Raw genomic sequence first — 22,713 nt, forward strand, 5'->3', positions numbered from 1 at the left:
TTAAGTTGCGCAACACCTGCTCTGCTACCAAACATAATATAGTAGGTTTTGCCAGTGTTCAGTGTAAATTTATTGGCTGTCATCCAAGTCGATATTTTGAGCAGCTCCTCATTAACAATGGTGTTGAGGGTGGCAAGATTAGGGTGGAAGATGACATAAGTCGTGTCGTCAGCAAAGAGAATGAGTTTCAGATGTTGGGATATGTTTGGAAGATCATTGATGTAAATGAGGAAGAGCAGGGGTCCAAGGACACTTCCCTGCGGAACTCCAGTATCAAGTGGCCGTATTGATGAGGCTGTGTTTTTAATGGTGACGTACTGATACCTATTAGAAAGGTAGGATTTAAAATATGCAAGCGCATGGCCTCTTAAACCATAGTGGTCAAGTTTGTGGAGTAGGATGCCGTGGTCTACTGTGTCAAACGCTTTTCTTAGGTCAATAAAAATTCCTAACGGATATTCCTTATTTTCCAATGCTGTGTAAAGCAGGTCTAGCATTTTTATAATTGCATCATTAGTGCTTTTACTTTTCCTGAATCCAAATTGGGAAGGGTTGAGTATGTTTTGTGACATTATAAATGAATATAGTCTCCTGTGCACGAGTTTCTCGAAGATTTTGGATAGCAATGGTAAGTTTGATATTGGCCTATAGTTCTTTACATCTGTAGGGTCACTACCTTTATGAATTGGTGTAACCCTTGCTGTCTTGAGTAGTGTCGGGAAAGTGCTAGTTTCTAGTGACTTGTTAAAAAGTAATGTAATAGCATGCGAAAGGACATGGACCGTTCGCTTGTACAATAATGGTGGGACGTGAGACAGATTCCCCGAGTTATTTTTAAGTGACTTTATGATCACGGTGGCTTCACTCTACCTCTCCTCAACGGGGAGGGATTTCGCCCTCTGGACTGTCAGGAGATATTGGCCTGTACATGCTCCTTGCTGGCTTCAGGGCGTATCAGGGACATATAATATGCAGTTACTAGTCAAATTATTTTATTATTATTATAATCAAAAAGAAGCGCTAAGCCACAAGGGCTATACAGCAGTTACTAGTCAAAACATTCTTCCACTTGAGTGGAGGTTCCTCCTGCACTGGACGGCCGGGTTCGATACGGTGCATGTTGTCAGTGGCCCTGAAGCCCAACAGAAGAAGGAGGAGACATTGTAAACAGAAGATTAGTCATGTATTTTAAGACAAAATTTGATGTCCCGCAGCTGACAAGTGAGTTAATAACAATTGTTAGTATTTAAAGTAGTTAGAGAAGCCCAAGTATTGTTATAAAGATGTTTTCTTTAGAAATAACAGCTTGATGAACTACCCTGGCCTGATAGGCGGCTTGGAAATAAATCTCAATTTTTTTTTATTGGGGTTATGCTAAGTAATTACATATATACTGTTATGTATGGCAATTTATGTAATCTTTATTTCTACCAGTACATGATACAACTTATACAGACCATAGCTCACATTAATGACATATAGAAAATCTCTGGTTATGTAGAGTATTTCTGGTAAATTAGGTTAATTTTGTCCCCCAGGATGCGACCCACACCAGTCAACTAACACCCAGGTACCTACTGCTAGGTGAACAGGGACAGCAGGTGTCTTAAGGAAACATGTCCCGATGTTTTCCACCTGTACCGGGGATCGAACACTGGACCTCAGTGTGTGAGATGAGTGCACTGGCTATCAAGCTACGGGTTCCTTACACCTGTTGTCCATATTCACCTAGCAGGAAGTAGGTACCTGGTGTGGGTGGCATCCTGGGGGACAAGATTGAAGGACCATAATGGAAATAAAACAAAGTCCTCAATAACGCACTGACTTTCTTTGGTTATCCTGGGTGGCTAACCCTCCGGGGTTAAAAATCCCAACAAAATCACGTCTGTTATCACCCAGAGCCGACACGTTGATATACATTCACTAGATATTATTACTTGTGCCTTTTGACTTTGATTATTGTAATATAGTTAGCAATTATTTATTAATCATTAGTGATACATGTGGGATAAATAATAATGATGTAATGAATAATGTTTTTATGTAATGTGACTTATTCTAGCCTTTTGTTATTATATATATATTTTTTTTCCTTTCCCTGTTTTTTTACCAATTTATTGCATAATTTTGCTAATATATTCTGATTTGTATGTGATGTCTTAACCTGGCTATAAATATTGTGTGTTAAAGGATCATGTATATTATCTCATTTCTGTCAAATTATTGTGAGAGTATTAGTTATTTTTTTTATTTAAAAAGATATGACTTTTTATTTGTCATAAATTTTTGTACCCTGCGTAGAAATTTTGTGGCTTATTACCATACCTTTGAAGAGTTTTGAGAGTTTCATTACTCACAGAGCCCAGCCATGGGCCAGGCTTGTCAGGTGCTTGCCTGGTCAACCAGGCTGTTGCTTCTGGAGGCCTACATATCCATCACAGCCTGGTTGATCTGGCACTGCCATGCTAATTTTTGTAGAATATCAGCAACCAGATGGTTGGGAAAAAGCCAGCTATTAAGTATGTTTATTTAGGTAAAGGTACACATGATTATTATACATAGTAACCTATGTCTCCATGTGTGTTGCTGTAAGAGGTGACTAAAATGCTGGAAGCAAGGGGCTAGTAACCCACTTCTGTAAAAATTACTCGATGTAAAAATAAAACCCTTTTTTTTTCTTTTTAGGTCACCCTGCCTTGGTGGGATACGGCCGGTAAATTAAAAAAAATGTGTAAATACCTATGATAACCCAAAAAACTAAATGGTCTATTTTCACTGGGGTCCTTGTATGTATTTCCATTGGGATCCTTGTATATTCAGTGGGGTCCTTGTATTTCCATTGGGATCCTTGTATATCCAGTGGGGTCCTTGTATCTCCATTGGGGTCCTCATATTTCCATTGGGGTTCTTGTATTTCCACTGGGGTCCTTGTAGTTCCATTGGGGTCCTTGTGTGACTAACCCACCTGTAATAAGTTTAACATCAGAGTGAGGCCAAATGCTAATGTGACCCACCCTGGTCAAATTTCCATCAGTGGTTGGATGCAATATACTCACTCTACCAACAGGGAAATATTTGTCTTGCTTAATTAGACTGACAACTAAGGCCTCGTAAAATCTTGGGTAGGGCCGGTGATTATGTGAGGGGTATGTGATACCGGGTAAGAAGATTTTTTGATCTTTAAACAGAAAAATGCCCTAAGGTCTAATAAGCAGGGCTTAAGTGGTTAAGCAAACACATGGAATGATGATATCATTCATTCTTCAGTCATGTTTTTTTTCTGTGTATTGAGGAACGTGAAGTAAATTCTGCTGTGCATTTGTTTAGGATTATTGTTTCTGTAATTACATTCTACTTTATTGACTAGTAATGTCGACTTTGGAGCGAAACATCGTCAGAAGTTTCTTTCTCATATGTGCGGGTTATTTGTCTTTTGTTCCAGTCGTGGTATTGTCATTTTGTTCTATATATTACACAGACAGTTTTTCTATTTTAAATTTTCTCTGTACAGTGAACTCCAACTTATAAGCGATCATTGGGGCAGGTTGTCGTCCATTGAGCGAAAAGCCTTTTTATACTCCAGCAATGTGTCTTCTTACTATTGAAGATTATTGAACATGCATTTGTGTGTATATTTGGATATCAAAATATAAAATTTGGGGGATAAAAAATTTTTGGTGGAAGATGGATAGTGTTAAAAAATTATTTACATTGATGGTGCTCATACTATATTTTGCAGTTTCATTGTTGATAATTATTACTATGCTGATGCCTTCTAATATTGTGCATTGTATTTTTCATTAGGGTTTGCAGCACACTGCTATAATGACTGCAGACAGTGGCTACCTACAGCACTCTCTCATCAAACATCTTGAGGGCATTCATGTCAACTATGGCAAGACTTCATAACAGTAAGTTACCTGACTGTAAGTGTAATCTTTTATTTAGGCAATCAGTACATAATATACCATAATATTTTACAGTGAACATGAAGGCACAAGTGATATTAGTAATCAAATGTGTGCGTGTACTGTATTGCATAATATAAAGTTCACCCAGTGAAGTCGGTGTGACTTATTTCCACTGTGGAATGATCAAACAGTTAGTTATGCCAGTAATCTTATTGACATTTCCCAAGTCATTGATGGTTAAAAAACATTTTGGCTATTCTCTTACGAGCCAAGAGATTTATAAATTTTGTAAAAGAATAGATAAGCATTAATATTGAATTTTTTGTGATGAAGGATTAAAAATTCTAGGGAAGTGTAATGTAGGAGAAGCCTTGGAAAGTAATTAATGAAACTGGGAAACTTGTTTTAGTGCCTGGAATGTCTCCAGTATTTATTTTGCACTATTTTTGAATTTTGTGAAAAATTGGCTAAATTTTATCCTTGATAGGGTAGTTCTGATAGTTAATGGGTGGCTTCTTGTGCTCAATCAGTATAACAGAAGGCATACTAGTGAAATAGCTAAGAATTTGGTTGAATTGAGCTATAAAATTTGCTTAAAATAGTACTTAACCCTTTCAGGGTTGGTGCCGTACTAGTACGGCTTGCACGCCAGGATTGGTGCTGTACTATTATTATTATTATTTATTATCACACTGGCCGATTCCCACCAAGGCAGGGTGGCCCGAAAAAGAAAAACTTTCACCATCATTCACTCCATCACTGTCTTGCCAGAAGGGTGCTTTACACTCCAGTTTTTAAACTGCAACATTAACACCCCTCCTTCAGAGTGCAGGCACTGTACTTCCCATCTCCAGGACTCAAGTCTGGCCTGCCGGTTTCCCTGAACCCCTTCATAAATGTTACTTTGCTCACACTCCAACAGCACATCAAGTATTAAAAACCATTTGTCTCCATTCACTCCTATCAAACACGCTCGTGCGTGTTTGATAGGAGTGAATGGAGACAAATGGTGCTGTACTAGTACGCATAAATTCTAGCACCTTCAAATCTAGCAAGAGAAAGCTGGTAGGCCTACATATGAAATAATGGGTCTATGGTCAGTTTGAACAGTATAAAAAAAAATCCTGCAGCACAGTGCATAATGAGAAAAAAAAAACTTAGACCGTGTTTTTGCTTTAAAACAGTGATTTTGCAGTGTATTTTCGTATGCTATTTATGGTTGTATTCTAGTTTTCCTGGTCTCATTTTATAGAATGGAAGACATATTGCAGAAATTGAGTTGATTTTTATTGGTTTCACAATGAAAAGTACCTTGAAATTGAGCTCAAAATAGCAGAAATGTTCAATTTTTGACAAAGTTCAAAAGTAAACAAATCATGCCACGCATCCAATAAACGTCAACTGGTGAGTCTAATATTCTTTCACAAGTGCGCTGATATTATTTATACCATTTCTACACTAATGCAATAGTCTGCATAACAGTAAATCTTCTATTTTTTTGAGAATAAAAATTCAAAGTGGAAAGCAAAAGAAATGTAAGAGAGGCCTGGGGATGTGACTGTTATTTTAGTGCCAGGAATGTCTGTCTTGTTCATTCTGGACCCTATTTGGAAATTGGCATCCTTTGAAATTTGTGTGAAATTGGCAGAATTGCCAATTTCTGACCACTTTATTGGATAGTTGAAATCGGTAAATGGGTGGTGGTTTCTTATACTCATTCGATAGGAAAAATGGAGTTCTAGCAAAATAGGTATGATTTTTGTCAACTGGTACACTGAAATTGACCGAAAATAGGGCTCAAAATGGGTGAAATCGCCGATGCGTAAACATCGTCGAGACCGCTAACTTTGCAAGAGCATAATTCCATAAGTTTTCCATCAAATTTCATACTTTTGGTGTCATTATGATCAGGAAAAGATTCTCTATCATTTCATAAGAATTTTTTTTCTCTCAAAAAATTTCCAACCCTGAGAACAAGTTTAGGAGTAGGAGAGGGCCTGCCGACCCTAAAAGGGTTAATGGGGGAAATTGCCTATGTGCGAATTGCTCCTAGACCACTAACTTTGTGCTTTTGTGAATCTGCAAGTAAGTTTTCCATCAGATTTTTTACTTTTGGTATCATTACCTTAAAAGAAAATTCTACCATTTCAGAAGAAAAAAAAAATTTAAATGTGGACACAGCAGTTTTAATTTTTGAGGTGTGGTCCTTGCCAGATCCACAATTTCCTGGACCTATCTCCTTCTTTAGGACAAAACTGGACAAATTTTTCACCACTGAAGGTCATAAATTTTATTATGAGAAGGGCAATATGTGGTGTGAATATAATGCAGAGAATTCGTAGTTTGGAAGTTAGGAGGAGGTGTGGGATTACCAAAACTGTTGTCCAGAGGGCTGAGGAAGGGTTGTTGAGGTGGTTCGGACATGTAGAGAGAATGGAGCGAAACAGAATGACTTCAAGAGTGTATCAGTCTGTAGTGGAAGGAAGGCAGGGTAGGGGTCGGCCTAGGAAAGGTTGGAGGGAGGGGGTAAAGGAGGTTTTGTGTGCGAGGGGCTTGGACTTCCAGCAGGCATGCATGAGCGTGTTTGATAGGAGTGAATGGAGACAAATGGTTTTTAATACTTGACGTGCTGTTGGAGTGTGAGCAAAGTAACATTTATGAAGGGGTTCAGGGAAACCAGCAGGCCGGACTTGAGTCCTGGAGATGGGAAGTACAGTGCCTGCACTCTGAAGGAGGGGTGTTAATGTTGCAGTTTAAAAACTGTTATTTATTTATTTATTTATTTATTATAAATTTGTGCACACATACAGAGGTACAAAAAAATACAGATAAGAGCAGTATGCCAAAGCCACTTATACTATGCATAGCATTACGGGCTGGCTTAAAATTAACTTAAGATTAATTAAGCAATGATGAAGTCAGTGATAAAACATTAATGTAAACAGATTACTATAAAGCACAAGTGAGTATTACAAAGACAGGTCATATGAAGGATTCTGTTAGGTAGTGTATTTAAAAAATAATAAAGTTAGATTGGGTTTTAGGTTTAACATTTATGTGATATAATTGTGAGAAACATTTAAGATATACAATTTATAAGGTTCAGTTATTCAGTATTTATTTGGTTTTGGGTGAGTAAGTGATCTTTGAGTAGAGACTTGAATTTATAAACAGGTAGTGTTTCTTTTATATTTACAGGTAATGAATTCCAGATTTTAGGGCCTTTTATGTGCATTGAGTTTTTGCATAGTGTGAGATGAACACGAGGAACATCAAAGAGTGATCTGTGCCTTGTGTTATGGTCATGTGTTCTGTTGAGGTTGGCAAGGAGATGTTTGAGGGGAGGGTTAATATCAGAGTTAAGTGTTCTATGTATGTAATAGGTGCAGTAATAAGTATGGATGTTTTGTATGGTGAGTAGGTTTAGTGTATTGAATATTGGTGGAGTGTGCTGCCTGTAGTGAGAATTTGTTATCATTCTAACTGCAGCCTTTTGTTGGGTAATTAGTGGTCTGAGATGGTTAACTGTTGTTGAGCCCCATGCACAAATTCCATAGGTGAGATAGGGGTAAATAAGAGAGTGATATAGGGCCAGGAGGGCTGACTGTGGAACATAGTACCGTATCTTCGATAGTATGCCTACAGTCTTGGAAATTTTCTTAGAAATTTGTTGTATATGTGTATGAAATTTGAGTCTATTATCAAGGTGGATTCCTAAGAATTTTCCCTCTGTTAGCTTTGTGATAGGTGATCCGTTTATCATTATGTTAAGAGGGACATCTGTAGCTCTGTTACCAAACTGAATGAAGTAGGTTTTGTCAATGTTTAGTGTAAGTTTGTTAGTCCTCATCCAGGTAGATATTTTCTGTAATTCGGTATTTACAGTATTGGCTAGCGTGACTGGGCTCGGGTGAGAGAAGACGTATGTAGTGTCATCTGCAAATAGTGTGGGTTTGAGTAATTGCGAAGCATTTGGAAGGTCATTTATGTATAGGAGAAAGAGAAGAGGGCCAAGGACACTTCCCTGTGGGACACCAACTGTAATTGGTTGCGCAGAAGAGTTTGCCCCATTTGCGTACACATATTGGCTTCTGTTGCTGAGGTATGACTTGAGGTAATTGAGGGAGTGCCCTCTTATACCATAGTGTGACAATTTTACGTGGAGCAAGTCATGGTCAACTGTATCAAAAGCTTTACGTAAGTCAATGAAGTGTAAAGCACCCTTCTGGCAAGACAGTGATGGAGTGAATGATGGTGAAAGTTTTTCTTTTTCGGGCCACCCTGCCTTGGTGGGAATCGGCCAGTGTGATAATAAAAATAATAAAAAAACAAGAACTTATTCTTGTTCTCATAATCTGTAATTCTCACAACCATTAAGTTGAATGTCTTCAAAACATGTTGTTATGCTAGAAACCTTATTACACTGGTACTTCGGCATACGAACAGCTTCCAACTCTAACAATTATGTAAGTTTATTTTTGTTAGTGTATTTTTGGGGGTCTGAAACGGATTAATCTAATTAATATTATTCCTTATGGGAACAGATTTGTTTGGTATCTGCACTCAAACAGCCTTCTGGAACGAATTAACTTCATATCCTGAGGTACCACTGTACCTGTAATCATAAGCCAAACTGTAATCCTTGAAACAGTTATACTCAGTAAAAGTATTTATTGTTAAAACCACTTGATACCATACATGTAAACAATCAATTAATAATTGCCTTTAGTCTTAAGATAAGTTTAAGTTTGCCCGAAATGCTCTGCACATTAAGGGGCTTTCTGCGTGCACACCTAAATATCATTCACCTCTGTACAAACAATGTATCATGCTAAAATAAAGAATCTGAATCTTTATCTTAACTCAGGCAAACCAGTCTCGGAACTACATTATTTCCGTTAATTTTTCCGTAACTGGGCATATATAATGGCTAGCACTGGGATGTCTTTCTAACTCCACCATTCAGTAGCTACATCACAGATATATTGGGTACCTCATAGAGTACAAGATTTTAGTATAACTACATAATTTATCAAGAGCAAATGAGGAGAGGTTAGAGATATTTCCTGTTTGCAGGGACCTGTCATATCTGCACACCTCTGGCAAGACAGTGATTGTGTGAATGATAGTGAAAATGTTTTTTTGTGTCACCTTGCCTCAGTGGGAGACAGCCAGTGTGTTAAAAAAATTAACCTAGGATAACTAACAATATTACAATTGTTTCAAGGTGTAATACTTATCAAAACATAGAAATAAGTCACACTGACTATACATATTGGGTTTAGATTTTTTATAAAAATCACAAACTGTGTGACTTATTTCCATGTTCTGAGAAGTATTACACCTTGAAACAATTTTAATATCATTGGTATCCCTTGTACATAGTGTCAGAAGACTAAAGCAGTAAAAATAAAAGAAAAAGTTATTTGCACAAAATTATACAGCCTCTCCTCACTGAATGACAGTGTTCCATTCCTAAGACCTCATTGGTAAACAAATTTGTCACTAAGTGAGGAGCATACTATAATAGTAGTGGGTTTTTGTCAACCATTTTTGATATTGTTTTAATGTCACCTTTGCACCATTTGTAACATTTCTGGTATATTTTTAAATATTTATACAGTAGTGTACAGGTCTGCCATCACAAATCCGGCAATCAGTTATTCGGTCCCTTCAGTTATTCGGCACTAATTTTGGCTAGCATAATTTAAAATTTCCAGGGTCGCCACACCAACCTGCTGGTACTGTTTGGTGGTGCTACTTGCTGCATAAGTCATTCCAGTTTCTTTTTTCTCCATTTGTTTTAACCTGCTTACTTTTAGCCCTAGCCATGGTTCCAATGAATAAAAGAAATGCTTCTCATTATGTAAAGCACCAACACAGTACATTATCTATTAAAGATAAGGTGGCTTTGAAGCCACTGTCAGTTGTCATGAGCTCAGTCTCATGATGCAGGAGAATGTTTTATTATTACGCTAATATCAACACTACAGCTTATTTGCCTATCACAATTGATCTAATATGACATAATAAACAATATAAACATAAAACATGTTAAATACTCCAGAATGAATAATAATTGGCATAACACAGAGCAGTTCGACAGAGTTATGAAGAGGATATGGTAAACAAATACCATTCTCCTATCCTTGTCTTGGGGGCTTATATTAGAGAAAACAGAGTATAGCACAGGGCTAACTATGATATACACTCTTACTGCACCATAAACCTGAAACAAAAAAGTTATTTTCTCTGTATAGATTATCACACATAGCAGCATATGTGTAGAGAACCTAGGATAACCCCAAAAAAGTCAATGTGGCTTATTTATAGTACCTGGCCTGGGTTAGCCATATATGATTTTTGGTAAATATTCGATTCCCAGCCAGGGTAGAAACATTAGGCGTGTTTCTTTACACCTGTTTTCTATGTTTACCCATCAGTAAATGGGTACCTGGGTGCTAGTCAACTAGTGTGGGTGTTATCCTGGGACACTGACTTAATTTTCTTGAAATACTCAGCATAACAAGTGCCTTTCTATACAGTAGTGTGTCACTGATGTCAGCTAGGCCTGTATACCTTGTACATGTACGTGTAGTAAATAAAGATATTATTATCAACAAGTCGGCCGTCTCCCACCGAGGCAGGGTGACCCAAAAAAGAAAGAAAATCCCCAAAAAGAAAATACTTTCATCATCATTCAACACTTTCACCACACTCACACATTATCACTGTTTTTGCAGAGGTGCTCAGAATACAACAGTCTAGAAGCATACACATATAAAGATACACAACATATCCCTCCAAACTGCCAATATCCCAAACCCCTCCTTTAAAGTGCAGGCATTGTACTTCCCATTTCCAGGACTCAAGTCCGACTATATGAAAATAACCGGTTTCCCTGAATCCCTTCACTAAATATTACCCTGCTCACACTCCAACAGATCATCAGGTCCCAAGTACCATTCGTCTCCATTCACTCCTATCTAACACGCTCACGCACGCTTGCTGGAAGTCCAAGCCCCTCGCCCACAAAACCTCCTTTACCCCCTCTCTCCAACCCTTTCGAGGACGACCCCTACCCCGCCTTCCTTCCCCTATAGATTTATATGCTTTCCATGTCATTCTACTTTGATCCATTCTCTCTAAATGACCAAACCACCTCAACAACCCCTCTTCTGCCCTCTGACTAATACTTTTATTAACTCCACACCTTCTCCTAATTTCCACACTCCGAATTTTCTGCATAATATTTACACCACACATTGCCCTTAAACAGGACATCTCCACTGCCTCCAACCGTCTCCTCGCTGCTGCATTTACCACCCAAGCTTCGCACCCATATAAAAGTGTTGGTACTACTATACTTTCATACATTCCCTTCTTTGCCTCCATAGATAACGTTTTTTGACTCCACATATACCTCAACGCACCACTCACCTTTTTCCCTCATCAATTCTATGATTAATCTCATCCTTCATAAATCCATCCGCTGACACGTCAACTCCCAAGTATCTGAAAACATTCACTTCTTCCATACTCCATACTTCCATACTTCCATATTATTATTATTTTCTCAGTAGTAGGTTGGTAGACAGCAACCACCCAGGGAAGTACTACCGTCCTGCCAGATGACTGTGAAACAAAAACCTGTAACTGTTTTGCATGATGGTAGGATTGCTGGTTTCTTTTTCTGTCTCATAAACACGCTAAGATAACAGGGATATCTTGCTACTCCTACTTACACTTTGGTCACACTTCACAGACACGCACATGCATATATATATATACATACATCTAGGTTTTTCTCCTTTTTCTAAATAGCTCTTGTTCTTTTTTATTTCTTCTATTGTCCATGGGGAAGTGGAAAAGAATCTTTCCTCCGTAAGCCATGCGTGTCGTATGAGGCGACTAAAATGCCGGGAGCAATGGGCTAGTAACCCCTTCTCCTGTATACAATTACTAAAAAAGAGAAGAAGAAAAACTTTATAAAACTGGGTTGCTTAAATGTGCGTGGATGTAGTGCGGATGACAAGAAACAGATGATTGCTGATGTTATGAATGAAAAGAAGTTGGATGTCCTGGCCCTAAGCGAAACAAAGCTGAAGGGGGTAGGAGAGTTTCAGTGGGGGGAAATAAATGGGATTAAATCTGGAGTATCTGAGAGAGTTAGAGCAAAGGAAGGGGTAGCAGTAATGTTAAATGATCAGTTATGGAAGGAGAAAAGAGAATATGAATGTGTAAATTCAAGAATTATGTGGATTAAAGTAAAGGTTGGATGCGAGAAGTGGGTCATAATAAGCGTGTATGCACCTGGAGAAGAGAGGAATGCAGAGGAGAGAGAGAGATTTTGGGAGATGTTAAGTGAATGTATAGGAGCCTTTGAACCAAGTGAGAGAGTAATTGTGGTAGGGGACTTGAATGCTAAAGTAGGAGAAACTTTTAGAGAGGGTGTGGTAGGTAAGTTTGGGGTGCCAGGTGTAAATGATAATGGGAGCCCTTTGATTGAACTTTGTATAGAAAGGGGTTTAGTTATAGGTAATACATATTTTAAGAAAAAGAGGATAAATAAGTATACACGATATGATGTAGGGCGAAATGACAGTAGTTTGTTGGATTATGTATTGGTAGATAAAAGACTGTTGAGTAGACTTCAGGATGTACATGTTTATAGAGGGGCCACAGATATATCAGATCACTTTCTAGTTGTAGCTACACTGAGAGTAAAAGGTAGATGGGATACAAGGAGAATAGAAGCATCAGGGAAGAGAGAGGTGAAGGTTTATAAACTAAAAGAGGAGGCAGTTAGGGTAAGATATAAACAGCTATTGGAGGATAGATGGGCTAATGAGAGCATAGGCAATGGGGTCGAAGAGGTATGGGGTAGGTTTAAAAATGTAGTGTTAGAGTGTTCAGCAGAAGTTTGTGGTTACAGGAAAGTGGGTGCAGGAGGGAAGAGGAGCGATTGGTGGAATGATGATGTAAAGAGAGTAGTAAGGGAGAAAAAGTTAGCATATGAGAAGTTTTTACAAAGTAGAAGTGATGCAAGGAGGGAAGAGTATATGGAGAAAAAGAGAGAAGTTAAGAGAGTGGTGAAGCAATGTAAAAAGAGAGCAAATGAGAGAGTGGGTGAGATGTTATCAACAAATTTTGTTGAAAATAAGAAAAAGTTTTGGAGTGAGATTAACAAGTTAAGAAAGCCTAGAGAACAAATGGATTTGTCAGTTAAAAATAGGAGAGGAGAGTTATTAAATGGAGAGTTAGAGGTATTGGGAAGATGGAAGGAATATTTTGAGGAATTGTTAAATGTTGATGAAGATAGGGAAGCTGTGATTTCGTGTATAGGGCAAGGAGGAATAACATCTTGTAGGAGTGAGGAAGAGCCAGTTGTGAGTGTGGGGGAAGTTCGTGAGGCAGTAGGTAAAATGAAAGGGGGTAAGGCAGCCGGGATTGATGGGATAAAGATAGAAATGTTAAAAGCAGGTGGGGATATAGTTTTGGAGTGGTTGGTGCAATTATTTAATAAATGTATGGAAGAAGGTAAGGTACCTAGGGATTGGCAGAGAGCATGCATAGTTCCTTTGTATAAAGGCAAAGGGGATAAAAGAGAGTGCAAAAATTATAGGGGGATAAGTCTGTTGAGTGTACCTGGTAAAGTGTATGGTAGAGTTATAATTGAAAGAATTAAGAGTAAGACGGAGAATAGGATAGCAGATGAACAAGGAGGCTTTAGGAAAGGTAGGGGGTGTGTGGACCAGGTGTTTACAGTGAAACATATAAGTGAACAGTATTTAGATAAGGCTAAAGAGGTCTTTGTGGCATTTATGGATTTGGAAAAGGCGTATGACAGGGTGGATAGGGGGGCAATGTGGCAGATGTTGCAAGTGTATGGTGTAGGAGGTAGGTTACTGAAAGCAGTGAAGAGTTTTTACGAGGATAGTGAGGCTCAAGTTAGAGTATGTAGGAAAGAGGGAAATTTTTTCCCAGTAAAAGTAGGCCTTAGACAAGGATGTGTGATGTCACCGTGGTTGTTTAATATATTTATAGATGGGGTTGTAAGAGAAGTAAATGCGAGGGTCTTGGCAAGAGGCGTGGAGTTAAAAGATAAAGAATCACACACAAAGTGGGAGTTGTCACAGCTGCTCTTTGCTGATGACACTGTGCTCTTGGGAGATTCTGAAGAGAAGTTGCAGAGATTGGTGGATGAATTTGGTAGGGTGTGCAAAAGAAGAAAATTAAAGGTGAATACAGGAAAGAGTAAGGTTATGAGGATAACAAAAAGATTAGGTGATGAAAGATTGAATATCAGATTGGAGGGAGAGAGTATGGAGGAGGTGAACGTATTCAGATATTTGGGAGTGGACGTGTCAGCAGATGGGTCTATGAAAGATGAGGTGAATCATAGAATTGATGAGGGAAAAAGAGTGAGTGGTGCACTTAGGAGTCTGTGGAGACAAAGAACTTTGTCCTTGGAGGCAAAGAGGGGAATGTATGAGAGTATAGTTTTACCAACGCTCTTATATGGGTGTGAAGCGTGGGTGATGAATGTTGCAGCGAGGAGAAGGCTGGAGGCAGTGGAGATGTCATGTCTGAGGGCAATGTGTGGTGTGAATATAATGCAGAGAATTCGTAGTTTGGAAGTTAGGAGGAGGTGCGGGATTACCAAAACTGTTGTCCAGAGGGCTGAGGAAGGGTTGTTGAGGTGGTTCGGACATGTAGAGAGAATGGAGCGAAACAGAATGACTTCAAGAGTGTATCAGTCTGTAGTGGAAGGAAGGCGGGGTAGGGGTCGGCCTAGGAAGGGTTGGAGGGAGGGGGTAAAGGAGGTTTTGTGTGCGAGGGGCTTGGACTTCCAGCAGGCATGCGTGAGCGTGTTTGATAGGAGTGAATGGAGACAAATGGTTTTTAATACTTGACGTGCTGTTGGAGTGTGAGCAAAGTAACATTTATGAAGGGATTCAGGGAAACCGGCAGGCCGGACTTGAGTCCTGGAGATGGGAAGTACAGTGCCTGCACTCTGAAGGAGGGGTGTTAATGTTGCAGTTTAAAAACTGTAGTGTAAAGCACCCTTCTGGCAAGACAGTGATGGAGTGAATGATGGTGAAAGTTTTTCTTTTTCGGGCCACCCTGCCTTGGTGGGAATCGGCCGGTGTGATAATAAAAAAAATTGTTTGTTGGGTTATCTTATTCAAACTTGGGCAATGTATGATGGAAAGATACTTCTTCACATACACCAAAAATGAAAGAAATCAGACCATAAATAGCGGAGTTCACTTCTCAGCCATTAGCGGCTGCTAAGCGGTATATTTTTGTATGGTTGTTATGGTTATATTCTCATTTTTTCGGTCTCATTTGATAGAATGAAAGATATATTACAGAAATAGATATGATTTTGATTGCTTTCATGACGAAAAGTACCTTGAAATTGCGCTCACAGTAGCGAAAATGTTCTATTTAGCGAAGCTCAAGAGTAAACAAATGACGTCACCGTCCAGTACCTGTCCGCCTGCCAGTCTAAATTCCAGTACGGAGTCAAGAATGGATTGACATTATTTATACAATTATTACAATAATGCAGTAGTCTGCATAACAGTAAATCTTTTATTTTTTTTTTTTTTTGTGAATAAAAATTCCAAATGGTAAGCAAGAGTAATATAAGAGGGGCCTGTAGCTGTGACTAATGAACAGAGAAAATGTTATTTTAGTGCCAGGAATGTCTGCATTGTTTATTCTGGACGCTATTTTGAAATTGGCATCTGTTGAAATTTGTGTGAAATCGGCCAAATTGCCAATTTCTGACCACTTTATTGGGTAGTTGAAATAAGTGAATGGGTGGTTTCTTGTACATACTCAGTTGACAGACTAGAAGTAAATAAGTTGATTCAGGTATACACAAATACAGTTACATAGATTATCATACATAGCAGTGTATGTATAGAGAACCTGGGATAACCCAGAAAAGTCAGACAAAGTGACTTATTTCCAGTACCTGCCTTGGGCTTGCCATACATGATTTTTGTTAATTATTTTTTTTTTCTCGGTTGTTTGTTGGGCTATCTCATTGAAACTTGGGCAATGTATGATGGAAAGATGCTTCGTAACGTACAACAAAAATAAAAAAGACGGACGATAAATAAGGGAGTTAACTTCTCAGCCATTAGCCACCTCTTTGCAGTATATTTTCATATGGTTTTTATGGTTGTATTCTCAGTTTTTGGACTCATTTGATAGAATGGAAGATGTATTACAGAAATAGACATGATTTTGATTGCTTTCATGACGAAAAGTACCTTGAAATTGAGCTCAAAGTAGCGGAAATGTTCGATTTTTGCCGATGTTCAGTGAACTGTGCAAGTCAAGTTGGCTAATTTTATTAAGTGTATTCTAACTTAACCACTCTGTAATTCGGCAAACTCAGTAATCCGGCACACTTGTAGACAGCCTGTACTGTCTGCACAGACAGCCCATGCTGTCAGAGCAGATGGCTAGGCTGTGTTTTCTGACAGTACAGGCTGTCTACACACTACAGGTCCCAATGATGCCGGATTTGTGATGGAGGACCTGTACTGTATATTGTAATAAAAAGAACAGAGGAAATCACCTCTAATATCAGAGAGCTCGTCGTAAGTCCGAGTCGTCAGTAAACGAGTACGTTGCTAAGTGAGGAGACGCTGTACTGTATATTCCAAGTGGACCATATTCAATCTCCAGAAGAAAGTTGAGCCAAAGGCATTTCACACAATTGCATATGTTATGTATTCACTTTAGCATGATATACATAATTCAGCATTCTTCTCAGCCTCTTTTAAGCCTGTTCAGTGGTACCTTGGGATACGAACTTATTTCGTTCCAGAAGGCTGTTCGAGTGCCGATACTGAACAAATTTGTTCCCATACAGAATAATGTGAATTAGATTAATCCATTTCAGACCCTGAAAAATACACTTACAAAAGCACTTACATAAATACACTTACATAACTGTTTGCGTTTTGAGCTGTTCGTATCGCGAGGTATTTCAATTTTTTATATTTTCTTCTGGTTTCCATGTGCCCTTGCACTGATATCCATTTTATATCTCATTACAGAATATATCTTATGGATAACTAAAGTATAATGAGCACTTGTCAGTGATCAGTAATAACCCACATGGAGACGGAAACTCAGGAGAATAATTATCTTTATATTTTGACCCCATTCTGGGATCCTCTTAGCAGTATATCTTATTTTTAATATCCTGAAGTTTCTTCTTTGATATTTGCTGGAGCAGAGTTTCAAGATGGGCAGACTTAAGCTACATTGTACAAGAAACGAACATAGTCTAGAAGAAGAATAAGACAACTTGATTTAATGGTGCACCCCTGACAGAGGCACCATCAGATGTTACCAGTAAGAGCCAACTAACTCAGGTATCTGTTTACTACCAGGTAACATGCAACAGGTGTTCGATGACTTGCCCATATGCCTCTTCTTGCCAAGTATTTGACCCAGGTAAGCTCAACACTACCACTTCACTATAAGGTAATTTTATTGGTAAGCATTGTCTTGTTTTAACTTTCTCAAATGTTTTGCTCATTATGTGATTATCTTTTTTTTTTTTTTAACAAACCAGCCATATCCCACCAAGGCAGGGTGACCTAAAAAGAAAAACAAAGTTTCTCTTTTTAAATTTTAGTAATTTATACAGGAGAAAGAGTTACCTAGCCCCTTGCTCCCAGCATTTTAGCCGCCTCTTATAACATGCATGGCTTATGAAGGAAGAATTCTGTTCCACTTCTCCATAGAGATAGGAAATAAACAGGAACTAGTAAGAAAATAGAAGAAAACCCAGAAGGGTGTGTATATATACAGTGGACCCCCGAGTTTCGTGATTAATCCATTCCAGAGAGTCTGCTGAATGGCAAAATTCACAAATGACGAAACCATTTTCCCCATAAGAAATAATGGAAACCCAATTAATCCATTTCAGACACTCAAAAGTATTAACAAAAAATATTTTTTTTAAAGATTTAATATAGATTTACATCCAGAAAACAATGACAAATAAAGATAAAGCACTAATAAAATGGATAAATGAACATTTAACATCACACTTACCTTACACAAATAACCCGCACATAGAAGAGAGGAGCTTACAACGACGTTTCGGTCCGACTTGGACCATTTACAAAGTCACACTAGCCAGAAGTGGAGCAGGACGGCTCCTCCTCCTTAGTTCCCCACTACTACCACCACCACTACTACCACTACTGCCACCACTACCTCTTCCTGCCTATATATAGCCGTCCTGCTCCACTTCTGGTTAGCGTGACTTTGTAAATGGTCCAAGTCGGACTGAAACGTCGTCGTAAGCTCCTCTCTTCTGTGTGCAGGTTATTTGTGTATCGTTCCAGTCACGGTATTGTGCCTTTTTTGTTATCACACTTACCTTCATTGAAGACTTGTTGGTGTATGGCAGACAGGTAGGAGGCGAGAGGGAAGCGAGTTTATTTTGCTTCAATATGACGCTAATATCATCTCTACGGCTTACTTATCTATCACAATTCATCTAATATGACTTAATAAAATATGTCATAATGTATGTGAGGAGCAAGTGGTGGTGTTGGGCTTATAAGGGCCACTGAGTGAAGCCGTACATATTAGTGGTAGTGGAAGTGGCAGCAGAAGCCACCACCACTGTTCACACTGAAACAATGTACATAATTTATAAATAAGAAATATTTACACTTGCCTTGGAGGAGATGTTAGTTTAATTAGTTTGATGGAGGAGATGCTGGTAGTGGTTTAGGGTGGTGGCAGATAGCAAGGCGGCATATGTTCAGTGGCCCTACACACCTCCAACAACATTGGAGAGTTACTTTTGTGTCATTTTTCTATCTCTTAATCACTTAACTTACTTGCTACACTGTTAATGCTACACTTTATCACTGGCTGGTGCTATGACCTTTATCGATACCTGCTGCTTTAGTATCGTATATATCGCACACACATTCTCCCCTCTCTCTCTTCCTCTTCCACTTTGGTACTTTGCAACGAGTTTTTTCTTGTATTCTATCGTGTTTCTTTCCTTCTTTACCAAAGGACTGGCACTAGGAGCTTTCTTTGGGCCCATGGTGGCTTATTTAGCAGTCGAAAGCACAAATAACAGTGGATTATTATGAAATATATCGTATGAACCCGTGGGGTAATGGTCACTCGCCCACAAATCATACCACACTGACTCTCTGAATGTTGTACTCACTTAGTTGAGGTTGCAGGGGTCGAGTCCAAGCTCCTGGCCCTGCCTCTTCACTGGTCGCTACTAGGTCACACTCCCTGAACCGTGAGCTTTATCATACTTCTGCTTAAAGCTATGTGTGGATCCTGCCTCCACTACATCGCTTCCCAAACTATTCCACTTCCTGACTACTCTGTGGCTGAAGAAATACTTCCTAACATCCCTGTGATTCATCTGTGTCTTTAACTTCCAACCTTGTTGCTGTGTCCCATCTCTGGAACATCCTGTCTTTGTCCACCTTGTCAATTCCTCTCAGTATGTCGTTACCATGTCCCCCCTATCTCTCCTGTCCTCCAGTGTCGTCAGGTTGATTTCCCTTAACCTCTCCTCGTAGGACATAACTCTTAGCTCTGGAACTAGTCTTGTTGCAAACCTTTGCACTTTCTCTAGTTTCTTTATGTGCTTGGCTAGGTGTGGGTTCCAAACTGGTGCCGCATACTCCAATATGGGCCTAACGTACACGGTGTACAGGGTCCTGAACGATTCCTTATTAAGATGTCGGAATGCTGTTCTGAGGTTTGCTAGGCGCCCATATGCTGCAGCAGTTATTTGGTTGATGTGTACTTCAGATGTGCCTGGTGTTATACTCACCCCAAGATCTTTTTCCTTGAGTGAGGTCTGTAGTCTCTGGCCCCCTAGACTGTACTCTGTCTGCGGACTTCTTTGCCCTTCCCCAATCTTCATGACTTTGCACTTGGTGGGGTTGAACTCCAAGAGCCAATTGCTGGACCAGGTCTGCAGCCTGTCCAGATCCCTCTGTAGTTCTGCCTGGTCTTTGATCGAATGAATTATTCTCGTCAACTTCACGTCATCTGCAAACAGGGACACTTCGGAGTCTATTCCTTCCGTCATGTCGTTCACAAATACCAGAAACAGCACTGGTCCTAGGACTGACCCCTGTGGGACCCCGCTGGTCACAGGTGCCCACTCTGACACCTCGCCACATACCATGACTCGCTGCTGTCTTCCTGACAAGTATTCCCTGATACATTGTAGTGCCTTCCCTGTTATCCCTGCTTGGCCCTCCAGTTTTTGCACTAATCTCTTGTGTGGAACTGTGTCAAATGCCTTCTTGCAGTCCAAGAAAATGCAATCCACCCACCCCTCTCTCTCTTGTCTTACTGCTGTCACCATATCATAGAACTCCAGTAGGTTTGTGACACAGGATTTCCCGTCCCTGAAACCATGTTGGCTGCTGTTGATGAGATCATTCCTTTCTAGGTGTTCCACCCCTCTTCTCCTGATAATCTTGTGTGGGAGCCTTTGTGTATGCCCAGCCATTCCCGGCCGCACAGACACATCCTGTACAATGGATAAATTGTGAGGCAGATCATGAACCACAAGGCTATATTTTGACGAAAAGAGTTGCCAAAAGTTGGATTTCATGAAAGCCACAGCTGCCAAAACTTGGGGGTCCACTGTATGTGCTTGTACATGCATGTGTAGTGTGACATAAGTCTAAGTAGAAGTCTCAAGATGTACCTGCAATCTTCAGTGTTTATGAGACAAAAAGACACCAGCAATACTATCGTCATGTAAAACAATTACAGGCTTCCACTGTACACTCACTTGACAGGAGGGTAGTACCTCCCTGGTGGCTGCTGTCTACCAACCTACTACCACAAGATGGTAGTACCTCCCTGGGCAGTTGCTGTCTATGAACCTACTACCACAGGACGGTAGTACCTCCCTGGTCAGCTGCTGTCTACCAACCTACTACCACAGGACAGTAGTACCTCCCTGTGTGGCTGCTGTCTACCAACCTACTACCACAGGACAGTAGTACCTCCCTGTGTGGCTGCTGTCTACCAACCTACTACCACAGGACTCTAGAACATGCCTCCTTGGGTTCCTGCTATCTACCAGCCTACTACCACAGGATGGTAGTACCTCCCTGGGCTGTTGCTCTCTACCAGCCTACTACCACAGGACAATAGTACCTCACTGGGTGGCTGCTGTCTACCAGCCTACTATCACAGGATGGTAGTACCTCCCTGGGCTGTTGCTGTCTGCCAGCCTACTACCACAGGATGGTAGTACCCCCCTGGGCTGTTGCTGTCTTCCAGCCTACTACCACAGAACGGTAGTACCTCCCTGGGCTGTTGCTGTCTACCAGCCTACTATCACAGGATGGTAGTACCTCCCTGGGCTGTTGCTGTCTACCAACCCGCTGTATAGTCCTTGTGGCTTAGCGCTTCTTTTTGATTATAATAATAATGTCTACCAACCTATTACAGGATGGTAGTACCTCCCTGGGCTGTTGCTGTCTACCAGCCTACTATCACAGGATGGTAATACCTCCCTGAGTGGCTACTGTGTACCAACCTACTACCACAGGATGGTAGTACCTCCATGGGGTGCTGCTGTTTACTAACCTGCTACCACAGGATGGTAGTACCTACCTGGGCTGTTGCTGTCTGCCAACCTATTACCACAGGATGGTAGTACCTTCCTGGCTGGCTGCTGTCTTACCAACCTACTACCACAGGACATTACATGTATTACCTACCTGGGCTGTCTACCAGCCTACTATCACAGGATGGTAGTACCTCCCTGGGCTGTTGCTGTCCACCAGCCTACCACCACAGGATGGTAGTACCTCCCCAGGAGGCTGCTGTCTACCACCCTACTATCCCAGGATGGTAGTACCTCCCTGGGCTGTTGCTGTCTTCCAACCTACTATCCCAGGATGGTAGTACCTTCCTGGGCTGTTGCTGTCTACCAGCCTACCACAGGACAGTTGTACTTCCCTGGGCTGTTGCTGTCTACCAAAATGCTATCTAAGGTTATCTGTTTATAATAAAAAAAACTGTCTCTAGATGACCTTTAATGTGACCTGTTTTTTTTTTTAGTTCATTATTAATACGTTAATTTCACTTAGCATTCAAGAATTAATACTGTTTTTTTTTTTTTTCGTCTTTTTGCATATGCTGCTTCTGCTATTCTGTCTGTGGGCTAGTGTGATAGGTTCAGTGTTATGGTTTTGTTTTCAGCCAAACGTAACTGAAATGGTGCTATATTATTATTCTTGCATTATTATTCTCTGCAAAGACTGATTATGTATGAGTGAGGTGAAAGTGTTGAATGATGAAAGGATTTTTTCTTTCTTTTTGGGTCACCCTGCCACGGTGGGAGACGGCCAATGTGTTAAAAAAGAAAATTACCAAATTTTTATATTCAACTTTAATGCCTAGGATTTCTACCATATCCTATTTCTACTATATCCGACAAGAAGAAAAAACACTTTCACTGTCACTCATTCACTCTCTGTTTTACCAGAATGGCACCAGTATTGTAGTTCAGATGGCCCCTCTAGGCTACAACATCACAGAGTGAAGACACTGTATATTATACTGTCAAATAGTCCTATGTCAGTTGCATACTGTACCCTAGAGAAATAAAGTTGGTCACTTATTTTTTTTTTTTTTTTTTTTTTTTTTTTTATCTTCTTCTTCTTCAACAAGTCGGCCGTCTCCCACCGAGGCAGGGTGACCCAAAAAAGAAAGAAAATCCCCAAAAAGAAAATAC

General features: G+C 39.9%; 1 long non-coding RNA gene across 2 annotated transcripts in view; it reads left to right on the forward strand.

Moving 5' to 3' along the window:
* The first annotated feature begins 1,094 nt into the window (after positions 1–1,094).
* Positions 1,095–22,713, forward strand: part of LOC128703179 (uncharacterized) — a 38,859-nt gene continuing 17,240 nt past the window's right edge. For both annotated transcript variants that reach the window (XR_011391352.1, XR_008409217.2), the window contains exons 1-3: positions 1,095–1,221; positions 3,805–3,911; positions 17,336–17,399. This is a non-coding gene — a long non-coding RNA (uncharacterized lncRNA). The remainder of the gene's footprint in view (positions 1,222–3,804; positions 3,912–17,335; positions 17,400–22,713) is intronic.

This window comes from Cherax quadricarinatus, unplaced genomic scaffold (assembly GCF_038502225.1).
Source record: "Cherax quadricarinatus isolate ZL_2023a unplaced genomic scaffold, ASM3850222v1 Contig1643, whole genome shotgun sequence".
Taxonomy (NCBI): domain Eukaryota; kingdom Metazoa; phylum Arthropoda; class Malacostraca; order Decapoda; family Parastacidae; genus Cherax; species Cherax quadricarinatus.